General features: G+C 47.9%; 1 protein-coding gene across 2 annotated transcripts in view; it reads left to right on the top strand.

Annotated features, from left to right (window-relative positions):
* SYN3 (synapsin III) overlaps positions 1 to 18,122 on the top strand; it is a 460,518-nt gene that overhangs the window by 274,696 nt on the left and 167,700 nt on the right. The gene's annotated exons all lie outside the window — the stretch shown is intronic.

Here is an 18,122-nt window from a genome sequence, read left to right as displayed (position 1 = left end):
CAAGAGCCAACTTCTCCATCTCTTGGTGGAGAAGCTGGCTTACACTTTCCCAACTCCCTCGCATGTTCTTCCTGGGATCACCCTGCGAATAAGCCACCGGCTCCAAGTCTCTTTTGGTATCTAGTTGTAGGGGACCAAACTGAGCTAAATGGTCAAGAACAACCTCACTGAGAAAGTGATGCTTGAGCTGAGATCCAAATTAGATGAAGCAACCAAGATGCAAAGGTCTGGAAGGGAGGACTTTCCAGGGGAAGGAGGAGCAGGAGGCACAGCCCTAAAGAATGAAGGAGCTGGTGTGCTCAGGGCACAGAGCATGCTGCATGTGGCCGGAGCACGCAGACAGGGAGGAGCTGGTGGGAGATGAAGCTGGAGAGGCAGGAAAGGACAGGCTGTGATAGGGAGCTCGGGTTTCATTCCAAGTTTAATGGAAGTGTTGGAGGATGGTAAACCAGGGAGGGACCCCATCTGATTTACATTTTTAGAGGATTTCTCTGGGTGCTTTGTTGAGAAGAGGTTGTGGGATGGTAAGAGTGGAAGCCAGGGGACCACTCAAGAGGCTAGTTCTGCTGTGACCCGAGTCTCAAAGTTGCCCTTAAATAGTTCCATTGGCTTTTGCCTCTAACGTCCCCTCTCCTTTGAGGATGTAATCCAGACAGAGACCGGAAGAACCCAAATGCCATTCTATGCCTTTCCATCTTCTGTTTTCCTAACCGTATCCTCCTACAGCCCCCTCCACCTTATCTCCCATGTAGGAAAATGCAGACTGATGCAGGTGTATGTGGTGGGGGACCTGTGAGCGGTACTAGCAATAACCAAACCACAATGCCTCATTGTGTTGGTAATCCAGTGTCACCTGCCTTTCCTCCAAGTCCTGTGTTGTACACACTCTGCTGTCATGGCTGCCCATATCTGGCCACATGACAGCAAAGACCACATCTCATGGGCGTGACCCTCTAAGGTCAACATGGATACAGAATTCAGAACCCCTCTGAGTACTCCCAAAAGAATCCACACGGGGCTATTAGTGAGACGTCTAGGCTTCACTGAATATGTCATAGGAAAGACGGAGAAGAGAGCTCACATCGCACACCTTGTACATACCCCTTCTCCCCCGACCCTCTCCTAGGATAAGAGAGAGGTGAAGGGGGGCGAGTTCCAGGAAGGAACCAGATGGAGCAGGGCCTCTTATGTCATACTCAGCAGCACTTGTTGCTATTTCGGGATTGTGCTAAAAATAAGACCCAAACTACCCATAACAAAGGACAGGGCTGAGACGGCCAAGGTCAGATTAAAGCCGTCAGGCCAAAAGTTGGCTACGTGTATGAGTTTCCTGTGGCTGCTGTAGCGACTTGCCAGAAACGTGGTGGCTTACACCAGTGCGAGTTTATTCTCTTGCAGTTTGAGCGGTCAGAAGTCTGAGATGGGTCTGCAGGGCTGGCTCCTTCCAAAGGCTCTAGGGAAGATCCCTTTCTTCATCTTTTCCAGCTTCTGGAGGCCTCCTGCATTCCTTGGCTCATGGCCCCTTCTTAGCATCGCTCCAACCTCTGCTTGCATCCTCACATCTGCCTCCCTCTTACGAGGACCCTTGTTACTACATTGCGCCCACCCACATAATCCGAGAAAATCTCCCCATCTCAAGACCTTCGATTTAATCACACCTGCAAAATCCCTTTGGGCATGTAAGAACGTACTCACAGCTTCTGGACATTAGGCTGTAGACATCATTGTTCTGTCTCCTACACCAAGTAAGTGGACTTTTAGATGTAGAGATTGGAACCTAAATTTTGTGCTGAACTTCGTAAGAAATAGATTCTGTTTTATGGCCTCAAATGACATCCTAGCACTAGCCAGACAGTTGAGGTGGCAGGCGAAAGAGTCGGGATGGGTCTGTGCAATGTATCCTCACTCCTGGGAAACCAAGGCATGTCCTACTGGCATCATCCTCAAAAGCAGGAAAAAACCTGATGTTGGGGGAAGACAGCCCTGGACCTGAGTTCTAATCTCCATGCACACTGTTTGACAAATATTTGCCCTGCCCACTCCTCTCAGTGTCTGCCTGTTCATGGGGTCAGGCCCTTCACCTAGGTGAGGGCATCCTTGCTTGCCACTGTCATAGCATTTCTAGCAACCTATCAAAATTCACTTTTGTGTCTCCCCCACTTGACATAGCTCTTTGGGGGCAAAGGGGCTGGCACTTACTGGGCATTTAATACATTACAAAATAACAACCTTATTGAGCTCTTACAATTTGTCAGGCACCATACTAAGAGCTTCATGTGGATTATCACCTTTAATCTTTCCAAAATTCTAATAGGTAAGTAATCTTATTATCCTCCCGTATTATTAAAAAACAAAACAAAACACTGAGGCACAGAGAGGTTAAGTAACTTGCCTAAGACCACCCAGCTAGGAAAAGGCAGAGCCTAGGTTGAACTCTGGTCTTCTGACACAGAGTTTATACTCTGGAGCAATTACTCTATACTGGAAGGGGTGAATGGGCCATATTAAGCAAAGGGATTTTGTTAAACAACATCGGATTAGGTGCTGGAAGATGGAGATTCTTTCCCTGCTTCACCACTCTTTGCTGGATGACTTTGGAAAGTTGCTTCCCCTCTCTGGGCTTCCGTTTCAACAGATACAGCATGAGGGGCTTACACAGAAAAGAGTAGTTTTGATCTGACGCTGGCATTCCATGTTTTAAAGCTGGTAGCCTGTTGGGCCACCTCACCTTGCTTTGACCTGAAAATACTATGCCCATGAGATGTGGTGTTTGCTGTCACATGGCCATGTACGTTCAGCAGCACCAAGGCCAGGCTCCTGAGGCCCCTTCACGTGGCGCTGCCGACAGCTCCCCCAGTCCCTGGGCCTCGGGCGAGGATGCAGGCAGCAGCCGCCAGCCCGCAATCATGTGCTGTTTCTGTGGTTTCGACTTAGAACAGTTTCCTATTTCAACCTGCCAGTTCCTTAAAAGCATTAGGTTGAGGTTTTGCCGAATGACTCCACTCTATTTTCATAAAGGGGTGGAGGGGCTCCTCCGGGGAGCCTAGCCCAGAGCAGAAATTCCACATGAATTAAGGGTATATCAAGCTTGGAAGCCCGTCTCCTGGAGAACAGACAGTCTGGCGGGAGGTGACTTTCCGGGAGTAGAGCGAGTTCCTCTGGCAGCCAGATTCACGGGCCCAACTTGCTTGGGAGGCTGCCTCACTTCCCCTCTCTGGGCCTCAGTTTCCCCATCTGTTCCATGAGGGGGTCGGATCCTCCTTCTAGGCTCTAGGCACTCCCGGGTCTCCGGGTGAGTCTGCTCAGTGTAGGAAAAGTAATTATAGAGAAGTAGTGCACGCATGTGTGGCACGTCTGTGCTGTTCTAAGTACTTTGTGATATCGATTCTCTTTGCAGTCGTCACAAGGCTCTGAAGTGGGCACACGTACTATCCCCGCTTTATAGACAGGACACAGAAGTGAGGCTGACTCGCTTGCCCCCCGGTCACGTTCCCTGTAAGCAGTCAAGTCAGGATTTGAACCCTGGAGTCTGGCTTCAGAGGACCCCTCTGCCAGCCCTCTTGAAATAAGACCTTTCTGGGGGCAGACAGCTTAATCCTGAGCAGAGCACAGTCAGATTGGTCTGAGAGGACCCAGGTTTGAGTCCTGGATCCATCATCGGGTGACCTTGGAGACCTCACTGGATTCTGTGGAGCCTCGGTTTCTTCATCTATAAAATGGGGCTGTCGGACCCAGGCTGCTAATCTCCCTGGGCCTGTGAAAAAGCTCAGCAACAAGATAAGCAGTCTCCTAACAGAGGCTTTTATTATTGTTATTATTACTCCCACAGGAGTCTGACCTCCTCACCCCCCGCCTGCCCCCACCTCCACCCCCACCGTCACCCAGGTCTGCTTCTACTAGGCAGCCACGCCAGGGGAAATCCTGACAGTTCCAAAGCCCCCTCCCTGGCCTAGAAGGGAGGAGGCCAGGGCCTTCTTAGCAGCCTCGAGTCAGAGCCAGGTGGGCGGGCAGGAGGGCTGAGGGCAGGCTGAGGGAGGGCTGGGTGCCTCCCCCGACCCCTGTGAGTTTAGTGCGCGGCACCTGTGTATGGGCTTCTACGTGACCAGCCTTGGCCACTGACTCCAGACTTCTATTCTTCTGCCTTCCTGGCACCACCTGAGTATCTAAGAGGCATCTCCAATTTAATCGACCCCAGCAGAACGCTTGATTTCCCTCTTGAAACCTGTCCCTCCGAGTCTTCCCCCATCTCATTAAGTGTCATGACCGTCTACCCAGGTTGCTCAGGCTAAAACCCTCCATCCCTCTTTTTTCTTCCCAGCCCATTTCCAGTCCATGACCAAATGATGTCAACTCTTTGACTCTATCTCCCAAATGTTTCCTGACTCTGCCCTCTTCTGTCTACCTGGCTGCCACCACCACGGGCCAGGTGAGAGATGGTGGGAGCCACCATCGTCTTGTGCTTGGTCTACCTCAGTAGCCTCCAATCGGCCTCCCCACATGCACCTTGCCCACCGCCTCCCTCAAATCTGTTCTTACCACAGCCGAAGCGATCCTTTGAGAACACAAAATATGATCGTGTCAGCCCCCTCCATTGCTTCCATCTGGACAAAGATTAAACTCCTTACATGATTTCCAGACCCTTTGGAAGGTACGTAACTATCAGGCCTCATCTTGTACCACTCTCCCCCTTCTTGCTCATCTACTCCTGCCGCACTGGCCTTCTTTCTGTTTCTCAAACAAGCCAAGCTCATTCCCACCTCGGGATCTTTGCACCAAGTGACTCCACTGCCTAGAATGTTCTGCCGTCACCTGTTCCTTTGACTGACCCTTTGTCATCACTCAAGTTTTAGTTCAAATGTTACCTTCTCAGAAAGCCTTCCCCAACCACCTTGTCTAATTGCATTTCCTGCTCCCCAACCACTCCTCTCAAGAAACACCTCTGTTGGGTTTTCTTCAGAGCATTTACCATAATCTGACGTTATCATGTCCACTTATTTGTTCACTCATTCACAATCTGCCCCCATCGTTAGAATGATCATGAAGGCTGAGACGTGTGTATGTTTTTGTGGCTGTATCATAGTGGCAGGAGAAGTGGAGATCCGGTACAGGGAAAGCACTCAATAAAAATTTGTCAAATAAATCCATGAAACTTGCTGTGTGACTGGAATAAGTTAACTCTCTCAGCTTCAGTTTCCCCCTTGGTAAAATGAGGGAGAACCCAGACTCACAAGTTCCCATCAGGATGGATGGATGACAGATGGATGGATAGAACGGATGGACGATGGATGGATGATGAATGGATGATAGATGGATGATGGATGGATGATGGATGGATGGATGGATGGATAGATAGACAGATGGACAGATACAGAGACAGAAGAATGATTTCTGGGGGTTTTATTGAAGCCACTCAGGACAAAGGAAGTATCTGGAAGAAGATGGGAGCAAGGAAAGGGGATAGATAACTCCGGTGGGTGTCTGCTTCTCCTCCCGCAATTGAGAGAGGGGCACAATCACCTCCTATCCCTCCTGCTCACCCCACAGACCACCTTTCCCCATGGCTGCACCAGGGAGGTGGCAGCAGCAGCCGCCTGCCAAGAACTCCACCCAGGAGATAAAAGGAACCGAAGGAATGTGCTGGCAAGTCTGGCGTCCCTGTCCTCTCAGGGGTGTAAATGGCTCTCTTGCTCCCACAGGTTCAAAGAGCTCTTCATTTCACAGCAAAAGTACAGCTAATGAGAAACAGATTCTCTGGCCCTAGCTGCAGCTCTGAGCTCCCAGGAGGCAAAGGAAAGCCCCCAAGAACCCCAAGAACCCGGATGTGAACATCTGCACTGCAGGGCCTTTTCCTCCCCTTCTCTCTGGGGCCACAGAGCTGTCTCACCAGCAGAGGAAAGGGGTTGTGGAGAGGTTAGGGAGGGGACAAGGGCAGAGTCCCATAGGTGGTTGAGAAGGGCCTTGGGGAGGGGAGCTTCTGAGCTGTGGGCCTTCCAATCATGCTGAATTCTTTTCGTTTTAGACCTGGAAGCCAAATTGAGCAAGACTTAATAAGAACAATAGCTTCCTTGTTCTGAGGGCTGCCAAGGTGCCGGCTGTGGGCTGGCACAATGGGACGGCCACTGGCTTTGAGGCCACAAGATCTGGTTGGTGGACTCTGGGCTTCAGTCTTCTCAGTTGTCCAATGAGCACACTGGTGGCAATCACTGAGAATCCCGACATTGCTGTCCATCATACAGTGACAATAATACTAGGTTGAGGCCCAGAAGCCTTGGTTCACACACTCCAACTGGGCATGTGACCTTGGGCAAGGCAGGCTGGGGTGATGAGCCTTGAGTAACAAAAAAGACCTAAGTTCAAATTCTGGTTCTTCTTCTCACTTTGTGGGGAGGGCTTGGATAAGTCGCTGGGCACTTCTGAGCTTCTGATTCCTCATTTGTAACCAGCACCAATAATATCAACCTCATGGGCATGGGGTGAAGATTAAATAGGAAGAAACATATAAACTACTAGCATTTAGTAGGTACTTGAGGACAAGGATGGAGCCTGGTTTGTGCAACGGGCTTAGAAAGAACAGGACAATCTGTGACCGAACTGGAAGACAAACCTAAGCCAGACCCATGGTCAAACAATACACTAAAGGTAACAATAGTAGAGTGATTGCAATATCCCATGCTCTGTGTTCAGGATCTTCATCTGTCTGTTTTCCTTAAATAGCTAGGACCAGGACTTAGAGAATGTTGGACTCCAGAAGACGTGCTAAGTCACACATCTATTCTTCAAAGCTTCCCTCTTTGGTCTTCTCCCTTCTCCTCTGGGTGCCTTGCCTGCCTCCTGAAGCCCAATCTGTGTCCAATTTTCAGTGGACTCAAAGTGCCCAAGCTCGATAGCTAGCTGGTCCCCTTGCCCCTCCTTCCTCTCTAGGGTGTTAGAAGGAGTATTTCCTTCATTCAATGAGCATTTCTTGAACACTTACTATATGCTGGGCATTTGGGATACAACAGTGAATAGAACAGAAAAAGAAAATCCCTGCCTTCATGGAGCTTATATTCTGGAGGTGGAGAGGAAAGAAAATGGACAAATGGACCAGTGAAAATATTAAACATCAAGTCACAGTATCACCAGGATTAGTGTATTAAAGGTTAGTGAGATACTCAAGTGGGACCCTAACATAATTTGGTCGTTGCATTACTTATTATAATTATTTAACACCAACTTTGTACCCAGCCTTATAGTAGGAACTGAATTAAAAAGATGAATAAACACATGTGCTTTGCCTTTAGTGAAGTCCTATTCTAGAAGGAGAAATAGACATATTAAGTAATTTTTATACATGGTGCTAAGAGCTATTTTAGAGGAATTTCCCCCAGTACCTCAAAGAGGGGATGAGGGAAGAACCAGGAGGAGCCTGAGGAAGGCTTCCCAGAGGAGGTCACATCTGAGCTGGTAAAGATAAGTGTGATTTCACCAGCCAGAAATATAGAGAAAGAGTTCCTGGAAAAAAAGAGCAGATATAAAAGCAAAAATAGGCACAACGTGTTTGGGAACACAAAGTATTCATTCCTATGCAGATGAAGAACAGGCGAATGTAGGAGAGAAATGAGACTGGAGAGTATTATAGGGAATCTGGGTGCCATCAGGTAAGTAATGAAGAATCATAGAAAATATCCAAGGAAGAGCAATGACCCAGTCACAGATGTGTTTTGCTCACCTATCTTCCTCTTCACTAATTCTTTCTCCAACTCTATTTAAACAGATGTTAAACCTATCTTTTGGGTACTTAAAATGAGTTATTTCATCTTTTCATTCTGGAATTTCCAGTTGATTTTTCATCAGTTTCATCTCTATGTAAAAATTTCCCACCTTTTCTTCTATTTTCTTGAACATATTAGTCAGTTATTTCACAGTCTATGGCTGGTAACACTAACATATGGATCGCCACCTGTGGATCTGTTTATATTGTCTACTTTTTCCTTTGTTTTTTTCAGTCCTTTGATCTTGTCTCCTAGTATGCTTGGCTGCCTTTGGGTCAGATATCTATTAGTGACCACCTCTTGCTCAAAGAAACAGTCTAGAATCTTTTCCTTGGCAGAACACTGAGGACAGAGCAGTCTTCCTTCAAAGGGCCTGATGGACATGGTGGACACCATGATTGACTTATTTGATGGGGCAGAATCTGGGGAGATTCTGATGGAGAGGACAGGACAGCAAGGAGGGTTTCAGAAAGTAGATGTGGAAGAATGAGGGTGACCAGGGTGTGGACTCTCCAGCCTGTGCCCCCTTTGTAGTCATTGCCTACTAGCCAGACTGGGAGCAGTACAGCATCAATCACTTTCCACTCCACCCTGCTCCAGCTGGGAAAGACATCCTGGCTGTGTAAGCTAACCTCATGAGTCTAATTCCAAGACGGCCAAGGAATTTGACAGGAAACAACACAAGCTAGTCGCCTCAGATCTCTGTCTGGCCTTGACGTGATTGGGTCTGAAATAGCTACAGAGAGCCTCATTATTAGACATTTTGAACTCACAAAGATACACACACATTTGCACGCACAAACAGGAAAGTTTAAGACGAGGCCACCAAAGGAGCAAGGCCATATAGGTCTCCATACAGGATCTGAGACCAAGGCTTCGATCCCCAATGCAGGGCGTTTGACAGGCCTTGCTACTCAGATTCCAAAAATCTGTCTTCACAGCCAAGAATCCTTCACGTCTGTCCCCACTCTCCAGCTTGACTATTCTTGTGCATCGGAGGTGGCTCCGAGATGGCTGTTTCCAAGTGCAGAAAGAGCCATCTCTGCCAAGAGTTTGTCTTGCCAATCACTTCCTTGGCCCCAGCCTCCAGCTTGCCCAACTCTGACATCACCCTTAATCCCCCATCACCATCCCCTGATTAAAGAGCCACCTCAGAGGCTGTGATGGCCAGACCTGGCCCCACTCTGTCCCGGTGCTTCTTGCTGACACCTCTCAGAGGTGCAGAATCCCTCCCAGCCCCATACACAGCCCTCACTGCTCAGGGTGGCCTGGCTAATCCAGGTTGCCTCTGCTGGGGGCCTCATTCATCTGATATGGGAGGGATGGATGATGTCAAGTACTGGTCCCCCAAAGACAAAGGGGTTCCAGCCCTATGCACCTAAGAGCCTCAAGGGATCTCACAGGAGGTCTTTCCTCTTCTTGACTCTGGGATGAATCCAGCCTTGGCCCTGAAGGAGACAGGAGACATAGCATCATGGGCTCAGGGCTTGGATATATTTGAGTTCACATTCTGGCTCTGCCGTTCCTGTCTCTATGGCCTTGGGTAAGTCACTTAACCTCCAGTTCTTCATTCATTATGTAAAGTGGAGATAGTTACCTTGTAGGGTGCTATCAGGGTTAAATGAGTTGATACATATAAATTTCTTAGAACAGTGCTTAGGACCTAAAGAATGGTCAATAAGTAATAGCAGGAGAGGTAAATGGGGAGTTGGGATTTGATGGGTACACAGCTTCAGTTTGGGGAGATGTAAAAGTTCTGGAGATGAATGCTGCTGATGGTTGCATAAAAATGTGAATGTGCTTAATGCCACTGAAGTGTACACTTAAAAATGGTTAAAAGGGTAAATGTTATCTATATATATGTTACCACAATTTTTTTTAAAGTAACAGCTATTATTATTATTTGGTGGGGCCACCTTCAGCTCGTCATGGAGCTCTAGAGTATACAGGGCATCTTCACCTCCAGTATGGAGTTTAGGTTCCACGTTGGGCTCCAGCACCTTCTGTCGCTGAAGAGGATTAAACTCTCCAGCCTTCAAGGGATTCCACCAAGGAAACTTTTGGAGCCCTCAAAATCACAGACAATTAGACACACATACACACAGACATATGAAGGAGATGGGCGCATAGAAACATGCCCAAGGAGGGAGACAGGGGGCCCCTGAAAGGATGGATTGATGTAGGAGAGAACTTTGGTCTCTGGAATGGGTGCTCCAACTGCTCCAGGTCAGACCCTGAAGGAAACTGGATGGGGTCGGGGTGGGTGACCAACCACATGCTCATTATATTGCCCGGGTCTTAGTGCAGGCTCTGCCCCCTCACAGTAGCCTTTCTCTCCTCTGATCCTCTCCAGCACCTGCAAAGCCCTCCTGTGCTCTCGGGCTCAGCTGACAGCTACCGCCTGCAGAGGGTTCTGTCGGCTCTGGCCCTCCCAGGGCCCATTCTCTGCACAGAGCGTCAGACCCTCAATGTATTTCTCAGTTCCAGCTCAGCTGTTGTTCACCAGTCACTCCATGTGTGTCAGTTGTGTCTCCTCCTTAAAGATGAAGGCTGGGGCCTTTTTTTGCTCTGCACTCCGCTCCTTGCACCCTGACCCTAATTGCGCAGACCACACTTCCACTTTTTTGATGGAACACTAGTTCCATAAGATGTCAAGAAGTACTATGAGAACAGAGCGTTCCGTAGTCTAACATATTTGGAAAACACTGAGCCAAGTAAAGTTAATAGGTTTATTTATTACAGGACATATCAGAGACCATGGCATGCTAACAATTATTTTAGTAGTGTGCTGAGGCCAGCTCTTACCAGCTCAAGACAGCCAATTCTGCACATCTCTTCCCAATTCTACATTCAATGATGCAACACTGCTAACCTGAAATGGGTCAAGATGGGAGTATTGACACCAGGGAAATCAGCAAATGCTATGAGTCTGGGCTTTTGTTTTTTTCAGGGAGCTGGTTTACCAGCACATTCCTGAATACCACTTCACTTCAAGAAAAAACTATGGCATGCAGGTTTTCTTAATGTATTTGGCCATAAAATACCTTTATCATCTCATGGGAAGTAGTGTTCCATGGAACTTACTTTGAGGAAAGCTGTCCTATGCAAAGATTCTTTAACTAAATGCCAAAGGAGATGAGTGAGAGGAACCTACATTAATTGAGCATCTACTGTGTGCCCTGTATGATGTTGAGGCTTCATGTACATTACTTTATTTAATTTTCACAACAACCCTGGAAGAGGTACAAATATTACTCACATTTTACAAATGAGGACATGAAAGATCAAAGAATTTTCCTTCCCAGCATCGCAGAGGCAGGAAATGGCAGCACAATGCCCATCTCGATCAGGGACTGTAATGTCCAATGGGGGAGTATTTGCAACAAGACTTAGGAAATAGTTTTAGAAGAGTCTGTAAAATGATTAGTCAACAGATCATGAGCTATACTTAGAATCTAGACATCTGGAGTTGCCAGAGACCCTTCTAGAAAATAAAAGAGGAGTTACTAAAAATCTCAGCTGGTCCACATCCTGTCTTCTTACTACTTGTCATCTCTGCCATGGGCTGACACTGCAGAACATCCCAGATTTCAGAATTTCCTGGGAAATCTTTTAAAAATGCCAGCACCAGAGGTCTACCCATGCCCCAAGGCAATTCTAACCTGCAGCCAGGATTGAAAACCACCGAAACTGACACAGAAGGCCCTTAGACCAGGCAGACTAACTCTCATTTTATAGATGGGGAAACTGAGGCCCACAGAGGGGAAGTGGCCTGTCCAGAGTCACACAGCAGTCCGTTGCAGAATGTCAGACTAGAATCTGGGCCCCTTAGCTCCTGTGTGATTCTCTTTCCACTTAGCACGAAGGATCTTCAGAACTCACTGCTTAAAAAGAGATTATTTCAGCTGAAATCCAAACTCAGCTTGGATAACTGAGAGTTGGTGACTTTTCCACTAAAGGAAAGCTAACCTTATTAGCGGAGGGTGTACAAGAAAAGATGCTCTCCCTTGCAAGAAGACCGTTATCCTGAGCTGCATACAGAATCAGGCCACAGTCTTTCCGTGCTCCCCACACTCACGCTAGAGGAAGCCTGCTTGCTAGCCTCAGATGCCTGGGTCCCGGGAAGGTCGCCCCGAGGAGATGTGTCCAGAATCTTTCTTTCTGTGGTGTGGATTCCCTTGATACTGAGGCCGATTTTGGTTGCTCCCGGGAGCATCTATTTGCTGCAACATGCTGTCAAGCCTGAATGGAGGCTCCGTCCACAGAGCCCAAGTGATCTCCAGAAATAAGCAGGAGCCCAGTGAAGGCAGGAGAAGCAAAACAGGACCCCGAAAGTGCTCCCTACACAACCCGGAAGCTTTAGGGGCAGAAAACTTTTAAATGTAGGGAAAGCTTGAAACCCATAAAATCTTTTCTGTAAAGCACACAGTGTTTTAACCTTGAGCATATAACTTTCCAGTGTACCCCTGAAGATGATTGGAGTGCGGAATTATCTGGTGACTGAATGAGTTAATTTGAGGTACAGAATTATTGACAGCAAGTCAGTTAAATGTTGGAGATGGTATACTGCAGTGGCTGGCTTTGATGTTAAAGTAGCTCATTCATTCATTCAGCCATTCAATAAATATTCATCAAGCATCTTTCTGAGTTTGAGGAGATAGTGATGGACAAAAAATGAAAATATGGTCTCTCCATTCATGAAGCTTAAAATCTGTGGGGAGGGGAACAGGGGAGAGTCACATGATAGAAAAGCGAATGAGCAAATGAATAAGGAAATATAGTAGCGGACACATGCCGTGAAGGAAGTGATGGAGGCCCAGCCCAAGGGGAGGGTACTTTGGTGTGAGGGTCACATAAAAGTTCTCTGGGCTGCAGATAAAATGAGGGGAAGGACATACCAAGCAGAGGCAACAGTGTGTGCAAAGGCCCAGAGGAAGAACAGAGCTTGACTCAAGGAACTCAAAAGAGAAGGCCAGTGGGGCTGAAGCAGAGTGAGAAAGGGGCCCAGGGAAGGAGGTGATGTTGGGTAAATGAGCGGGGGTCAGGCGCCGCAGGCCTGCTTATTCCGAGCGTAGTGGGAAGCCACCAGAGCATGACAAACCATGCTAGATGTCCTTAGAAATACACTGGGACCTCAAATCACATGGACTTGTAAGCTAGGGAGCTCACCAGCTGTCCCCTTCAGGCTGACCAGGATAAGGGGGCCAACCCACTTTGCTGCAAGGAATTTTCTTCCCCCGTCATTAATTAATTAACTCAGTCAGTCCATACCTGCTCACCTGCGAGGGGTTGTCCTAGACTCTGGGAATGCAGTGAGCAGAACATGCTAGACAAGTGCCAAGGAGCTGACATCTAGCGAGGGAGACAAACAATAAAAATTAATCATATAATATGAAATTGTGGTACGTTTTCTATGGAAAAGAAAACAGTAATGCTACGGAGAGTGCGTGGGGTGGGGGAGGAAGACACATTAAATGAGACAATCTGGGTGGCTCCTCTGAGGAGGCGATATCTGAGCTGAAATGGGAGTGAAAAGAAGCCTCTGGCTGTGGGATACCTAGAGAGGGCTCCTCGGAGAGGACAGAGCCGGTGCACAGGCAGCCTTGGCTGGAAGATCAGGGTGAAGTTCTTCCCGCTCAGCTACAGAGATGGGTTTAATCTGGGTGAGAGGTTATCGGACTGAGGTTAAAAAGCCAGAAGGACCTGGAAGTAGGGCAGGTGCCCACGTGACCACAGTCAGGCTACCAGGCCAGAGGCAGCGCTGGAAAGGGGAGGCAGCTGCCGTTCTGAAGACCAGGCATCAGCCCATCAGAGGATCCAGCGAGTTTTCTCCTGTGCCTCACTCCTCACCTGCCCCCGGCCCACAGACTAAATCCTGGAAGCACGCATTTCCAAAAAGATGTTCAAACTTGGTATTCTTCAAGATCTACAAGTTTTAACAAAATTAGATGAGAAGTCCATTTTGGCCAATCGTGTTGGTTGGCAAAGATGAAAGTGACGGATCGTACCCAGGAGGGTTGAGCAGGCCTCTTGGCTTGCAAGGAACTGAGATTCCTTCGAGTGATGGCAAGTTAACAAGAGAGAGGGGGCATAAGCAGTTATTGCGAGGACAGTTGCTCAGGAACCCAGAGAAGGGGGGCAGGAAAGCCCTCGGGAAGCGCGGGAACGTTGAAGAATCTTGCTTCTGCATTAACGCAACACAGGTACTCTGCTGCTCTGCCTGCCTCTTACGGCCAGCTCCTCTTCCTTACTCCTAGTTTTTTCTCCTACGTTGCTTTGGCTGGTGTGTGGCTAACTGACCTCTTTTGTCCACTCTTTAGTTGATGAACTTTCAGACCTATTTCCTGCTGCTCTCTGATAAATTATTTGCTTGTTCCCAAGGCAAATTCCCAAGAGAACGAATCTGATTGACTCCAATTCTCTCTTCATAACAAGTGATCAGCCATGCTCAGCCCAGGGGTCCACTCCTGGCCCAAAAGCTCCACCAACCTCAGCACTGGGGCAAGAGGGCTTCTCACAAAAATCCTGGCTGTGTGGCTTTCAAGGGTTGTGTAGGGTGACCAGTTTATCCCAGTTTTCCCAGGACTGTCCAGCTTTTAAAACTGGAAATCTCAAGTCCCAGGATCCTCCTCAGCTGTGGACAAACTAGGACATTTCATCACCCCACAGTTGTGGATGGGGCTATTCCCTTTGCAGTTCTGGAAGGACAGATAGAGCAACGGACAACTTGAGCACGTCAGTGATAGCTAGGGCGTGGGGAAATCAGCATGTTTATCCACTGATAGTGGCAGTGAAATTGTTATGATTTTTCTAGGGGAAAAAATCCAGAAATAAGTATGAGAAGTAAGAAATAGGTATATTCTCTGACTTAGAAACATTTTGATAGCTTATCCAAAATAATCAGCCCAGGGTGCAAAGATTCATGCTGCAAAGCCATTCACTGAAACATTATTTGTAAAAGTAGAATAATGGATGTAACCTAAATAACTCCCATTAGAGAATTCGTGAAATAAACCAGGATATAGCCAATGAGTACTTCGCGACCAATAAAGATAATGATGTGGCTTTCTGTATATTAATATGGAAGTTTTTCATGAGATATTCTTAACAAAAAGAGGAAGTGATTAAATAACCCGTATAATATAATCAAATTTATGTAAAAAGGGGGACAAAATGGGTTGAAAAAAGTTGTGGAAATATCCCAGTGGTGAGATTGCAGACAACATTCGTCTTTAAACTGTTTTGATTTTTCTGGATGTTTTGCAATGAGTAATTGTTATTTCCATATTTGGATTATCTCCCATATTTTAAAGACATAAAAAATCCCAGTCCAACAAACCCAATGAAATGGTGTTTTCATTCAAAAAATGTTTTTATTTTCCAATTTTGTGCTGGTCCATTAATTTTAGAACACTGAGAGGTTTGGTTCAGTTCTAACCGATGCACTTGGGTTTGGTTGTGCTTAAAAACAAAAACAACATTGATTCCATCTGAATTGCATTTATGGAAAATTAATGTTGGAGTCTGGTTTAGGATTCGGTCAGTCAAGCGGTGGTTCCTATTCACGGACGACAGTTTGATGCAGTTCAAGCCATTCCTCAGAATTCCCACAATAACCCTGAATAATTGGTATGAAGGCAGAGAGAGATTTGGAGCCTGAATTATCCAGAAAATTTCTGTCTCTCAGCCTGGAGGGCCTGCAAGCGGCCACTTCCCCAGGGCACAGAATGAAGCCACAGCTGGGACATTTCCAGAAGGCCTGTTGGCCCTGACCATGGTGTGGCCAGAGCCACACTCCTGGGACCTTGGCTTCACTGCGGCTCTTAACCTCCGCTTGCTCCCACAAGACAGCAGCTGGCCTCGTTGCCCAGCAGGGCCTGGGGGCTGCCCTCTTCTGTGCCAGGCCCGCACGTAGTCACCAAAGCAGCTTGATCTGGGCTGTGCACACAGTGGTGAAATTCCTGCAGCATGAGGGAATCGTTGGGCCAAAGCTGCGCACGCCAGGAAATGGCTTGAGGAGGACGGAGTGTTGACCGGAGCTCCTTGCCAGCAAAGCATGCATCTTGCTCCTTTTTTAACGTTTTTTTAAGGTGTGTCCCCCAGCTGTGTGGAGGACTGGGTACCCTGCTCTTAGAAAGAGCCGTAAAGGGGAGGAGAGGGAGGCAAGCGTGATGAAAGTCAGCCCCTGCCTCAGACGAGTTGCTTCTGTGGAGTGAGCTGAGCAGCACGTTCTCCCAGCCACCAGACACTGTCCCCAAAGGGCCCTCCTGGATGCTTTCCTAGAGGCCATCTGAGCCTCAGCCAGCATGGTTTTGGAGCTGTGTTCCCCTGGAACCACCGGGTGGGTGACCTTGGGAAAGGGTGTTCCACTGCACCTCATTTTCCTGATTTGTGAACAGACAGAGGAGAAGCACACCTCCCTCCCAGGGTTGACACGAACGTTAAATGGAAGAATCTTTCTGAAATTGCCCACTCGATAGCCTGCCACCCGTGCTGTCCCAAGGGCAGTGGGAATGGTCCACCCGGGGTGCAGGCAGAAGGGGCCGCATTGCCTGAAGATAATTTAAAAACCATTATAAAGCTGACTACAGTCCATTTGCTTTTTATGATCCCCACACATCAACATTTCTAAACGTCAGTGATAAATAGCCTTCATCATCCACGTTGACTGTGCCAACCACCCCCGACCTGGACACACCACTGCCTGCCACAGATTGCTGCTCTTTTGTCAGTAGATGTTGTTAACAATTGTATATACTGGACTCTCGTTCATATATAACAGTAATCCGTTTTTCAGATGTGAATGCTAAGCTGTAATATCACAGATGAGGAGGTCCTGAGTAGATCATCTGATGGCTCTAAAGTGTAGTTTTTCATCTGAGTTGCAGAGCACTGGCAATTTACAGAATGAGTTCACAGACGTATTCCCTCCTCATTCTCACGCTGGCCCGATGAGGTAGGTGCAGTTGTGCCATCTTACAGAGGAGACAGATGCTTCCTCAGTAGGTGATGTGACCAGCCCAGGGGCATTTATGGAAATTAGACACAGTGCCTCCAAACCCGGTTCCCACCAGCCCTCCATGGTGACCCGGGAATAAGGCATTATCTCCGGAGATACCAAGAGGGAGAGAGCAGACCGAACCGTCAGCACTTGGAGCTAACTGATGGAGAGAGGAGGAAGGGGAAACGTTCCTGTATCACACCGGATAACCCACTTGTTATCTCATTTGGGACTCACGTAAGCCGCAAGAGGTGGGTACTATTATCCCCAATCCACAGGAAGTGATACCAGGGCTCAGGAAGATAAAATTTACTTACCTGGAAGCACACAGACAAATAAAAGGCAGAGCCAAAAAGTAAAGCCTGGACAATTCGAGACTCACACCCTGCTTCTCCCTCTTACTGCAGTGGCCCTGAGCACAGGGAAGGCTTGACAGCATGGTTGCCTGGGAAGGGGGTGAAGATTGCCAGCTTCTGAGCAAGGGGTGTTTGGGAAAAGGAATGCTGAGTCCCATACTTCTCAGAGTAACTAGTGGTTCCACAGCGAGGCCTGGGGGTGAAAGAGATGACTCAAGTTTTCTCCATCTGGCCTGGGTTTTTCCTGACTTGCACGACCACGAGGGCCTCATCAGTTGCGTGGCCGGTGCCCACGGCTCCTGGGGAGGTTAAGAGGCACGTTCACATCCGCTCGTAGATTCTGAATTTGCACCATTGGGAATATTCATTCATTCATTCATGCATTACCCAACCTGAGTTTTTATCAATGTTATTATTATTATTGAAGTCATATATGCTCATATTAAAAACTCAAAAGATGCTGAAGGGAAGACAGCAAAAAGCAAAAGTCACAGAAGGAGATCATCCTAAAGGGAGAATGAGCATTCAAATATGGGTGGGATGACAACAGAGGCAGAGGGAGGAAGATGGCCTCTCGGAGAAGTGAAGGAGGGAGGCCAGGAGTGTGCAGCCCTCCAGGGAGTGACAGGGGTCAGGAAAGGAGGCAAAGGGCCAACACAGTTGAGGCGAGTGATTTTGGAGCAGAGAGGAGAAGAGGGAGCAGGGCTGGGACAAGACGCAGGACTCTCCTGAAGAAGAAGCAACAGGAAACCACGAGGTGCAGGTGAGCATGGCTGCTCAGAAGGCAAAGACAGCCTCAGCACCAAAGGGCTCTAAGTCAATCGAGTGACGCCAATTGGCTGCATATTAATGCCTTCTCCATCTCCCTGCTCAGATCCTCCATCTGCCCCTCGGTTACCCCCTCTCTTCTTCTCAGTCTCTCTTTTCTACCCTGGGTCTCTCCCTTCTGCCAGAAGAACTCCCTTTAATATTTCTTTTCATGCAGATCTGCTAGCGATGAATTATCTCAGCTTC

Source organism: Equus caballus, chromosome 28, assembly GCF_041296265.1.
Source record: "Equus caballus isolate H_3958 breed thoroughbred chromosome 28, TB-T2T, whole genome shotgun sequence".
NCBI lineage: Eukaryota > Metazoa > Chordata > Mammalia > Perissodactyla > Equidae > Equus > Equus caballus.
The sequence above is the reverse complement of the archived record's forward strand: the minus strand, read 5'-3'. Positions and strand labels throughout refer to the sequence as shown.